A 9,772-nucleotide genomic window follows, 5' to 3' on the forward strand; every position below is an offset into this window, starting at 1 on the left:
CTACCAGTTTAAATGTAAATTAAGAGAGAAAGGGGAAAGAAAACACATTAGCAAATCAGGTTAGGGACTGCTACTCAGCAAGCTGTAAGAAGCATCTGAGCCACTGCGTAAAGAACCTCCCAACCAAATGTGTCAAAGGAGAGTGAATACAAGGAGGCTGCTATAAGAAAGGAACTTACGCCAGAGATGGAATGGAGTGCGGCCTAGAATAATCAGCCATATAGGCAAAACAGATGTTGGATGGAAGGGAAAGGCTGTATGAAAAATACACAATTTTTTTTAAAAAGCACTCTACAGCAGCAAAACTAAGTCTACTCTGAAAGCAAAACTAAGAAGTTTAGAATCTGAAGAAAATCTAAAACTGCACTGTAATTCAGCTGTGGTGAAACCACGAACTCTGGGGTCCAACAGGCCTGTTGCTCTTCCTTTTCCTCACCTGCAAAATGGGGAGAATTCCTACCTCAGAAGTTAGGCTGTCACAAACGCAGCACCCAGAAGTGGCCGGGTCCCTTGTCCTGTACCCTCTCCCCTGAAGGACAGCCACAGGAGAAGCCCTTCCGACTCATGGGTCGTCTGCCAGGCGACTCCCTGCCAGCCCAGGCTTCCCCACTCCTGCTGCTAGCTTCCCTAGGAGTTACCTCCTTGGGAAATCCCTCCTCCTAACCCAGGTCGAAACTGCACAGCGCCTCCACAATGCACTAGAGCCTCCAGAGCCTCTGTTCCACTGTTGTGGCACCTATCACATGAAGCCATAATGAAATTATTCTTCTGGCCCATTCATCACATGGAAGCTCCTTGAAGACAGAGATCAGACGGCATCCTATCTGACTTCTTAGCTTTAGCAACGAGCATAGCCCCTAGCACTTAGAAAGTTCTCAAAAAAAGTGTGGGTGATTCAATAATTCTCAATTAACCCTAGCTGGAATCAGAAGCCAAGCATCAGCGGGGTCCAGTACCTCACGCCTGCAATCCCAGCACTTTGGGAGGCTGAGGTGGGCAGATCACCTGAAGTCAGGAGTTCAAGACCAGCCTGGCCAACGTGGTGAAACCCTGTCTCTACTAAAAATACAAAAATTAGCCAGGCGAGGTGGCGGGTGCCTGTAATCCCAGCTACTCAGGAGGCTGGGGCAGGAGAATAGCTTGAACCCGGGGGGCAGAGGTTGCAGTGAGTCGAGATCGTGCCACTGCACTCCAGCCTCAGCAAGAGCAAAACTCCACCTCAAAAAAAAAAAAAAAAAAAAAAGCCAAGCATCTTCCCAGGAGCAAACGTTGGGAACATGAAAAATGCAGAGAAAAACCTAGCCTGGGTGAAGAGCCCTTGCTTTGTCATTATTTGCCTTGGGAGAGTTACTTACCTAAACACTGAGAGCCTCGGCTGCCTCCCACATAAAATAAGAGACCTCAACTAGAAAACTTCTGTGGTCCCTAACTAACAAAATCTGATATTTACATTCTAAGATCTTAACATTCTTACTCTATTACATCTCAATCCCCTAATACTATGAAAATTAACATCTGCACAATGCTTTCCCATCCATCTCACTCATAATAAGCAAGTGATGTCCCTGCTGCTAGTAGCCCCATTTTATAGACAGGGAAATCAATTCAGCGGGGCCAAGCGGCCTGCCCAAGTCATTCTACCACTAAATACAGAGGGCAGACTGGAATTCAGATCCTCAAAGTTGGTACCCTCCACCATGCCACATTTCTCCAGCTGTGGGGTGGACAGCTCCAGGGATACACAGTGGGATTCCAGAAACACAATACATCTTTTGGAGAATCAACAGTTTTAAAAGATTTAGGGAACGAGGTAAGTTTATATTAAAACAATCAGCCACATTACTGAGTACAATGTAAATTCACATTAAATTTTAAGATAAAACTTAATGGGCATACCAAACCCCCTCCCACTAAGGGGAAAGTCACACAGAAAAGCCTCTGAAACCTAAACTCTTAATTCACCCTATAATAAGGTTTCAAATAGCAGGTTTAATTTCCAGCATAAAGTTATAATTTCTGGGTATTACTGGACATGAAAGAGCTCAAGAGAACTAGTTTTCCTGTTCTTCCAGCTTTTAAGTCATTAAAAGCATCCAAGAAAATTACATTGTCAAATCAAACTTTCCACCAAAGAACCCCCCCAATGCAACAAATCCTGGAGCTAAGCATTATCAGAACAGGAGGATGGAAGCCTGACCTCCAGGAACACACAGTTAAGGGAGGCAGCTACGAGGCACACCCAACTGCCGACACACACTCCAAACACATGGAACCACTGTGGGCATCTGTCACATCCCTCCTGTCTCCCCGGCTTGCAGAATCTGGACACAAACACTGACCCAGAGCTTACCATGTGCCTGGCCCTTGGGGGAAGGAGGGAAGGCCTAACAAGCACCTCATTACCTTGTGTACGCAGGCCTCCTAACGGGCATTAACCTTCCAGAACACAAAATTAATCTCAGAAAACCTTCATTACAATTTTCACGACTCCTGGAGATTCACATTTCACCACTTTGATGCTACTGTTGCCTTACAGATTATATTACCCTACTTGGTTAATCAATTTAGCTTTTCTTTCCACTTAAAGAAATCAAGTTTCCAATAAATACGCTTTTGGGTTCTGCCACAGAATCAGTGTTTCAACTGGAAAGGAAATCAGAATGTCAAAGCCGCAGATCCTCATATCTTTCTTGATAGAATGGCCTCATGAGAAGTTACCACCAAAGAGCCTCCATTTAATTTTTTTTTTTTAATGCTCGAAATCAGCAAGGAACAAATCCTAGTAAAAAAGTAAATTGTGAAATGAAATGTAGGGCCCCAATTTTTCAGTTCTTGAGAATTAAGGAGCCAGGTCATTTAAACATGGATGACACAGGAGTAGGCTGGGGAAAGGACTCTAAATTTTAGAGCCAAGACAGGGTGCGGTGGCTCACGCCTGTAATCCCAGCACTTTGGGAGGCTGAGATGGATGGATCACTTGAGCTCAGGAGTTCGAGACCAGCTTGGCCAACAGGGTGAAACCCGCTCTCTACTAAAAATACAAAATTAGCCCGGCATGGGGGCAGGCACCTGTAGTCCCAGCTACTCAGGAGGCTGAGGCAGGAGAATTGCTTAAGCCTAGGAGGCAGAGGCTGCAGTGAGCCAAGATTGCACCACTGCACTCCAGCCTGGGCAACAGAGCAAGACTCCATCTCAAAAAAAACAAATAGGCCGAGTGTGGTGGCCCACACCTGTAGTGCCAGCACTTTGGGAGGCTGAGGTGGGTGGATCACCTGAGGTCAGGAGTTCAAGACCAGCCTGGCCAACACGGCAAAACCCTGTCTCTACTAAAAAATACAAAAATTAGCTGGGAAGGCTGGGCACAGTGGCTCACGCCTGTAATCCCAGCACTTTGGGAGGCCGAGGCAGGTGGATCACTTGACGTCTGGAGTTTGAGACCAGCCTGGCCAAGATGGTGAAACCCCATCTCTACTAAAAATACAAAAATTAGCCAGGTATGGTGGCACACACCTGTGGTCACCAGCTACTCAGGAGGCTGAGGCAGGAGAATCGCCTGAATCCAGGAGGTGGAGGTTGCAGTGAGCTGAGATTGCACCACTGCACTTCAGTCTGGGTGACAAAGAGAGACTCTGTCTCAAAAAAAAAAAAAATAGCCGGGCGTGGTGGCAGGCGCCTGTAATCCCAGCTACTCAGGAGGCTGAGGTAGGAGACTCATTTGAACCCGGGAGGTGGAGGTTGCAGCGAGCCAAGATCGGGCCACTGTACTCCACACTGGGTGACAGAGTGAGCCCCTGTTTCAAATAAAATAAAATAAATAAATAAATTTATTTTAGAGCCAGGGATCTCACTGTGTCACCCAGACTAGAATGATCCTCCCACTTCATCCTCTGGAGTAACTGGGACCACAGGTGCGCATGCCAGGCTAGGAAGGGGCTTTTTAACATTTACACCCCTTCCCCTGCCACTTTTGAGACTTTCAACCTGCAATGAAAAATGGTAGGGACAGCAAAGTGGTGTCACCCAGGTTAGGGCCCGCTGCTCTGTTCCCCTCCACAGACCATGCCCTTCACAGTACAGTATGCGTGACTCACATGAGCTCCCAGTCACAAAACGCCCTGGCAAGAGCCAAAGGCCAGCACGTGCAACTTCCCAACTGGAAACCCAATGACCAGCAGCATGGCCAGCCCTGCATCTACTGGCAAGGAGTGACAGGATGGCAGGCCGTCAGATCCCATCTTACCAAAACAAAGTGGGAGGGTGCCCTGTAAGAGGGGCCAGATGACCCCACTATACCAGAGCTTTCCTGACACTGCGCCTCCACTCAACGCCGCTCCCCAGAAGACTTACCCAACTACCTCAGCCAACCAAGAGCTTTCTCTTTCCCTCATGGTGGATTCCCACCACACGTCCAGAATTCTACACAATCCACTAATTCATTTCATCCCACATTCTGACTTTCTGGTTTCTTCCTGGTGGGAAAAAGTATTCTCTGCCGAATGGTTAGCACCCTGAGGGCAGGATGGTAGATTTGCATTTTTCCTTATCCTTCCTGCCACAAGCTCCTGTCCTGGTCTGTCTCAGTCAAGTATCTGCTGGTTTCTGGCATGTCCCCTCATTGTGCACAGGGGCCAAGATGGCCTATATCCCTGCAGCTCACACCCTAGCAGACAGGTGCTGTGTCTCACTCTTCCCAGCATGGTAACCAGAACATTATGAGAACTCAGGGCACATTAACTGAACATTAATTAAATGAGAAAAAGTCTCCCAAGTCCCAATTAACGATCCACTTATCTTGAATAATACAGAATGCAGCATCGATTCCAACCTGATTCCTAAAGTTGATAGAAACCAACAGGCATCAGCATTTATGACATCCCACTACCTGCCAGCCTACTCCAAGTCATCTGTACAGGCCGACGATAAGCTTCACCGAAAAAAAAAAAAAAAAAAAAGATATTATGCTTAATAGTAAAAAACTCTGCCTTCTCCCTAGGGTGGTCTGTCTCCCGACCCCCTTTCCTGGAATACTGTTGTGCAGAACTTAGTCAATAAAAGCTTTCTCAAATGAGAAAGCCATTTTGTATTTCAATTATGAATAATAAATTTTACACAAGCACACGTAACATTTTCTCAGTTTTTTTTCTTTTCTGTTTAAAACTGCATTTTTGGCTGGGCGCGGTGGCTCACGCTTGTAATCCCAGCACTTTGGGAGGCCGAGGCAGGCGGATCCCGAGGTCAGGAGATCGAGACCACGGTAAAACCCTGTCTCTACTAAAAATACAAAAAAAAAAAAAATTAGCCGGGCGTGGTGGCGGGTGCCTGTAGTCCCAGCTACTGGGAGAGGCTGAGGCAGGAGAATGGCGTGAACCCGGGAGGCGGAGCTTGCAGTGAACCAAGATTGTGCCACCGCACTCCAGCCTGGGCGACAGAGCGAGACTCCGTCTCAAAAAATAAATAAATAAATAAAACTGCATTTTCTTCTATTTCCATTCGCGTCTTTGGGACCTGAAGCCTGCTGCGGTGGTGCAAACCACATGGCACCTATCCCCTGTACCTCTCCCCGGCGTCTGGGCCTCCCTCATTCTGGCTTCATCACTCCTGCTCAAAGCAAGTCTAAGCATCATCTCCACAATCAGGCCTCGGCTGCCTCTCTCTGGTAGCCTTCCAAATCCTCTGGCCTCACCTCCTTCTTTCTCACTCTTCCCACTTTCTCTGTATCTGAAGTCAGTTATTATGACTCCTCCATGCAAAAAAAAGAACACCAAGTGATTTTTCTTCCTCCATGAACACTCGCAAAGCAGCAGCAAGGGGTCCTGATTCCATGGAGTGGACCCTGAGGGCCTTGGCCACGAGACGTCGCCTCTGCTAAGTTAACAGTTCTTTAAACTGACCACTGCAAGGAAATTCAGCTATTGCATAATACTTGATAGGTTAGATCACTTGCTGTTTGGAGAGTCTTGCTATATGAAGATGAGAAAATAGAGTTGGGCAAATTTAACGCAATTTCCTTTGTTTGCTTGAGCTAGCTCAGACTTGCAACGCCACAGTGGCAGTTTTATCTTTAAGTACAGCTTTAACATCATAAAAAAGGATTTTAAGGGAGTGATCGATCATTCTCATCTAACCTGACAATATCATTAGCATACGTATCCTGACAATACCCTAGAAAGGTCCTTCTTGAGTTGCACAGTAAAAAATTAAAGGGATTCTTGCAGGAGTATTTAGAGAATCAGAATCCGCAAAGCAGGCTCAGATGTCTCAGTTAAATGAAGGACTTTCTTCAAGGCACAAACAAGAGTAGGGATATTTTGATGGTATTAACAGAAACAACTGGCCACTGTTACTGCCTGTTTCCAGTGAAATGTCTTTACAGCCTCTCACTGAGTGAAGCCATCTTATTAATTCCAAAAGAAGGGACAGCATCCAAGGAAAATAATTGGTCTTCTTTCCCCTCGCAGAGAAATTCACATGAATGTCTCAAAAAAAGAAAAAGAAAAAAAAAAAAAAACTAGAATTCTCCCTGGCCAGCTCGCTCTCCTTTCCTGGCTTCTGCATTGACAGTTGGAACAGATGGCGTCTGGGTGAGACACCTTACATCTTAACCCCTATCCATGATAAGGTCTGATTTTCACTAGCGATGCTGGAACCCAAGGTCTGTCAGGGTTTCCGTCACGAGCACCCACTCACAGGATTTCCAGTCCCATGTGATATGTTCCAGTTTTCATATCGATAAGGCTTATCTTGTTTTGGCCAAAGAATTTTCATCTTTAGACTAATTCTTAACATTTACTTCGTCACAACGCGGTGAAAAGGTACACATTTCCTCTCATTTGAGAAAAGAACGCTGTACACTATTTTGCCAGACATCCTACATATGATGCAGTCTTTTCACAGGCCATTTTCAAAGACGTGAGAGACATGAGAAGATCTCAGGACGAACTGATGGTCCACTTGGCCATTCCCTACAGTAAGAATTTTATAGACACATACAGGGTAACAGCAAACAACATTTCCAAACGCTCCGGCAGTGTGTAGTCGCAGCAAATGCTAGGAAAAAAAAGAAATAATGGCTCCTCTTCAGTTGTATGCTGTGAATGTAAATTAAGAAGCCGCTACAACGCTCGACATAACCTTTCTGACGCCACAAAAATGAATGAATTATATCCATACACACACACAGGCACACACACACCACGCATCACGCATCACATGTCATTCTGAAAACTGATTCTGAGCTTAATTCGAAAAATGTGAAATACAACTGGTCCCGTCAACGGCTCGTAATCTAAAGGCTTCTTGGATTTCCAAGCACGTCCATAACACCTCATCCGTTTCCAGTTTGTTACTGTTTCCAATCGAAGCGAGAGAATTTTCCACACAGAATTCTCTCCTCGGGTCCAAATACTAGACCGAAGTCCCCATACGGGGCTGGCTGGCGGCGTGGAACCGGCCAGCCCGCCCAGAGCCGCCTGGCGCCCGCGGGGAAGACGCAGAGCCCGCGGCCCGGAGCCGCCCGGTGCCCCGGGAGTCGCCGGCCCTCGGCGGCCGCGCGAGGGGGATTCGCGCCCTCTGCCCATGCCCGGACACCCGCGCCGCCCGCCAAGCGGTCGGAGGCGCCTCCGAGGCGGCATGACTCAGGACCAACTTTCCAATAACGCCCGGGCCCCCCCGGCCGGCCCGGGCAGCGCGCTCGGCCACGCAGTCCCTGAGCCGCCCGTTCCCCCGCGTGAAACCCGCGGCCCCGCGGGGTGCCGGGTCCTCAACGCCCGCGGGAGTCACGGCCGTGGCGAGGCCTGCGCGCCCCGTTTCCTGAAAAGCTGCGGGCACCCCAGCCCCCTCGGGCCCCGAGCCCGGCCTCTGGGACAAAGTTTGCCGAAGTTGAGGCGTCCGGGGGCAGGAGGCAACCCGGCTGGGGCGCGGGGCCAGGCTGAAGCCGCGCCCCGCCGTCGCCGCCGGGACGGGCCGGGCCTGCGCCGCGCCGGGCCCGCGCCGGGCAGCCCCGAGGCCCCCGGGCCCCGCCGCCGAAGGCGCGGGATGGAGGCGACTGGGATGGAGGCGCCCGGCCGCGCGCCGGAGGCCCGCCCGCCCGCCGCGGCCCCTTACCTCGCGGTCCGCCGCCGCTCGGCCGGCTCAGGGGCGCCGGGCGCGTCCTCCGCCGCGGTCCGCAGCGTCCTGCTCCCCGGGCTGCCCCATGGCGGGGGGCGGGGAAGAGCCGGCGGCCGCCGCGGCTGCCGCCGGCTGGAAAGTCCCGGCTGGGCTGCAACCCCGGCTCGCGCACGCGGCGGCCGCGCCGCGCTCCCTCGCTCCCTCGCTCCCTCACGCAGCCCCGCGCAGGCACTTCCTCTCGCGCGCTGGAAATCCCCGGCGCGCCCGCCGCCCCGCCCCCGCCGCCCGCGCGCGTGGGAGCGGCAGGAGCCCGCGAGCGCCGCCGGCCCCACGCGCCCGCCGGCCCCCGCGCGCGCCCGCGCCCCGTTGCTAAGGGCCCTAGCGCCCGGCGGCCGCCCGCCCGGCCGTAGCAACGGCGGCGCCGCGGCGCGGGGCGGGGACGGCCCCAGGCGCCCCCCGCCTCCCTCCCGTCCCCGTCGCGCGCCCCGCGGGCCTCCTGGCTCTGCGCCGCCCCCACCGCGCCCCCGCCGCCGCGCGTCCCCGCGTCCCCGCCTTTCCGGGTCAAAAAGCCACGCAGGCCGCGTGGGGGCCGAGAGGTGCTGGCGCCGCTCCTCCTCGCCCGCGCCCCCCACGCCGGCATACGCAGCCCCTGTGCGTGCACGCCCGTGTGCCCATGGCCACACGCGAACCCTACGCACACGCACGGGTCCGACATGCGGCCCCCCGCACTGTCGCGGACGCATACACGACGGTCACACTCCCCTCACGCGGACACGCGCACACAAGCTCAGCAACACCGTGCGCACGCGTACCAGGCCACGCACCTTTGCGCACACGCAGGTGGGGCTGAGGGTGACTCAGGCCGTGGGGCCCCTTTAGCGTGCAGAGGGCAGCCCTCCACATTAGTTTGGTGGCACTTTCCTTTCTCCCTCCCGGGGACCCTCCCACGCCCCGGAGTGGTGTCTTGCTCACTGGTGGACAGGGTGGCCAGTTTGCCACGTGCCCCCAGCGTCCTCGGCTGTCCTGGCTGCCCCTGCGCCCCTTGCACCCTCCACCAGGCCGCTGGGGCCTGCGCGTTTCTCCCGAGGCCTCTGCCTTCTGCCCTAAAGACATCAGTGGTGACATCAGTGATTCACCTAGGCCCACCAAGGCGGCACCCAGCCTGGCTGGGCCTGGCGAGGTGGGAAGCGAAGGGAGGGCTTCTGGGAGGCTCTGGGCCAGCTTAGGGGTGAGGCCTTCGCTGGAGTTTGCAAGTCAGTGGTGAGGAGACAGAAAGGAGTTTGAATTTTTCACTTCTCGAGAAGGCTTATAAAGAGCCCTACCCCAGAGCTGAGACCAGTGTGAGTAGCCAAGGCCAGTCTGCCTTCTTGTATTGCTCCAGTGACTCATGTGAGTGGAGGCAGGAAGTCCAGCATCGCCTCCTACAGCTTCACCCATGGAGCGTTCCAGAACCCCAGATTGCCCCACCTGGCTGCTGGAGCCATGTCTCTGGCTCCATTAGCCCAACAGGTGCTTGTTCTACAGCCACACTCACCAGGCCACAGTGGCACCCCTGTCTGCGGCACAGGCACAGCTCTTTTACAGGTGACAGGCCCACCTTGGCCGTCCTTCACAGGGACCTCTGGACTCCAGCGGTCTCCCCCGCCCCCATGGTGGACTCCCCTTG

The 9,772-nt window shown here is 52.7% G+C and overlaps 1 protein-coding gene across 14 annotated transcripts in view; it reads right to left on the minus strand.

Moving 5' to 3' along the window:
• Positions 1-8,339, minus strand: part of TRAF3 (TNF receptor associated factor 3) — a 134,220-nt gene extending 125,881 nt beyond the window's left edge. For 6 of the 14 annotated variants that reach the window (XM_055288092.2, XM_063643889.1, XM_063643884.1 and 3 more), the window contains exon 1: positions 8,104-8,336. The gene's annotated coding sequence lies outside the window, so the exon portion shown is untranslated. Of the gene's footprint in view, positions 1-5,683; positions 7,048-8,103 lie in introns of all 14 variants that reach the window. The other 8 variants (XM_063643888.1, XM_063643881.1, XM_055288095.2 and 5 more) reach the window with 5 other exon arrangements.
• Positions 8,340-9,772: the final 1,433 nt, after the last annotated feature.

This window comes from Symphalangus syndactylus, chromosome 8 (assembly GCF_028878055.3).
Source record: "Symphalangus syndactylus isolate Jambi chromosome 8, NHGRI_mSymSyn1-v2.1_pri, whole genome shotgun sequence".
In the NCBI taxonomy this organism is placed as follows: domain Eukaryota; kingdom Metazoa; phylum Chordata; class Mammalia; order Primates; family Hylobatidae; genus Symphalangus; species Symphalangus syndactylus.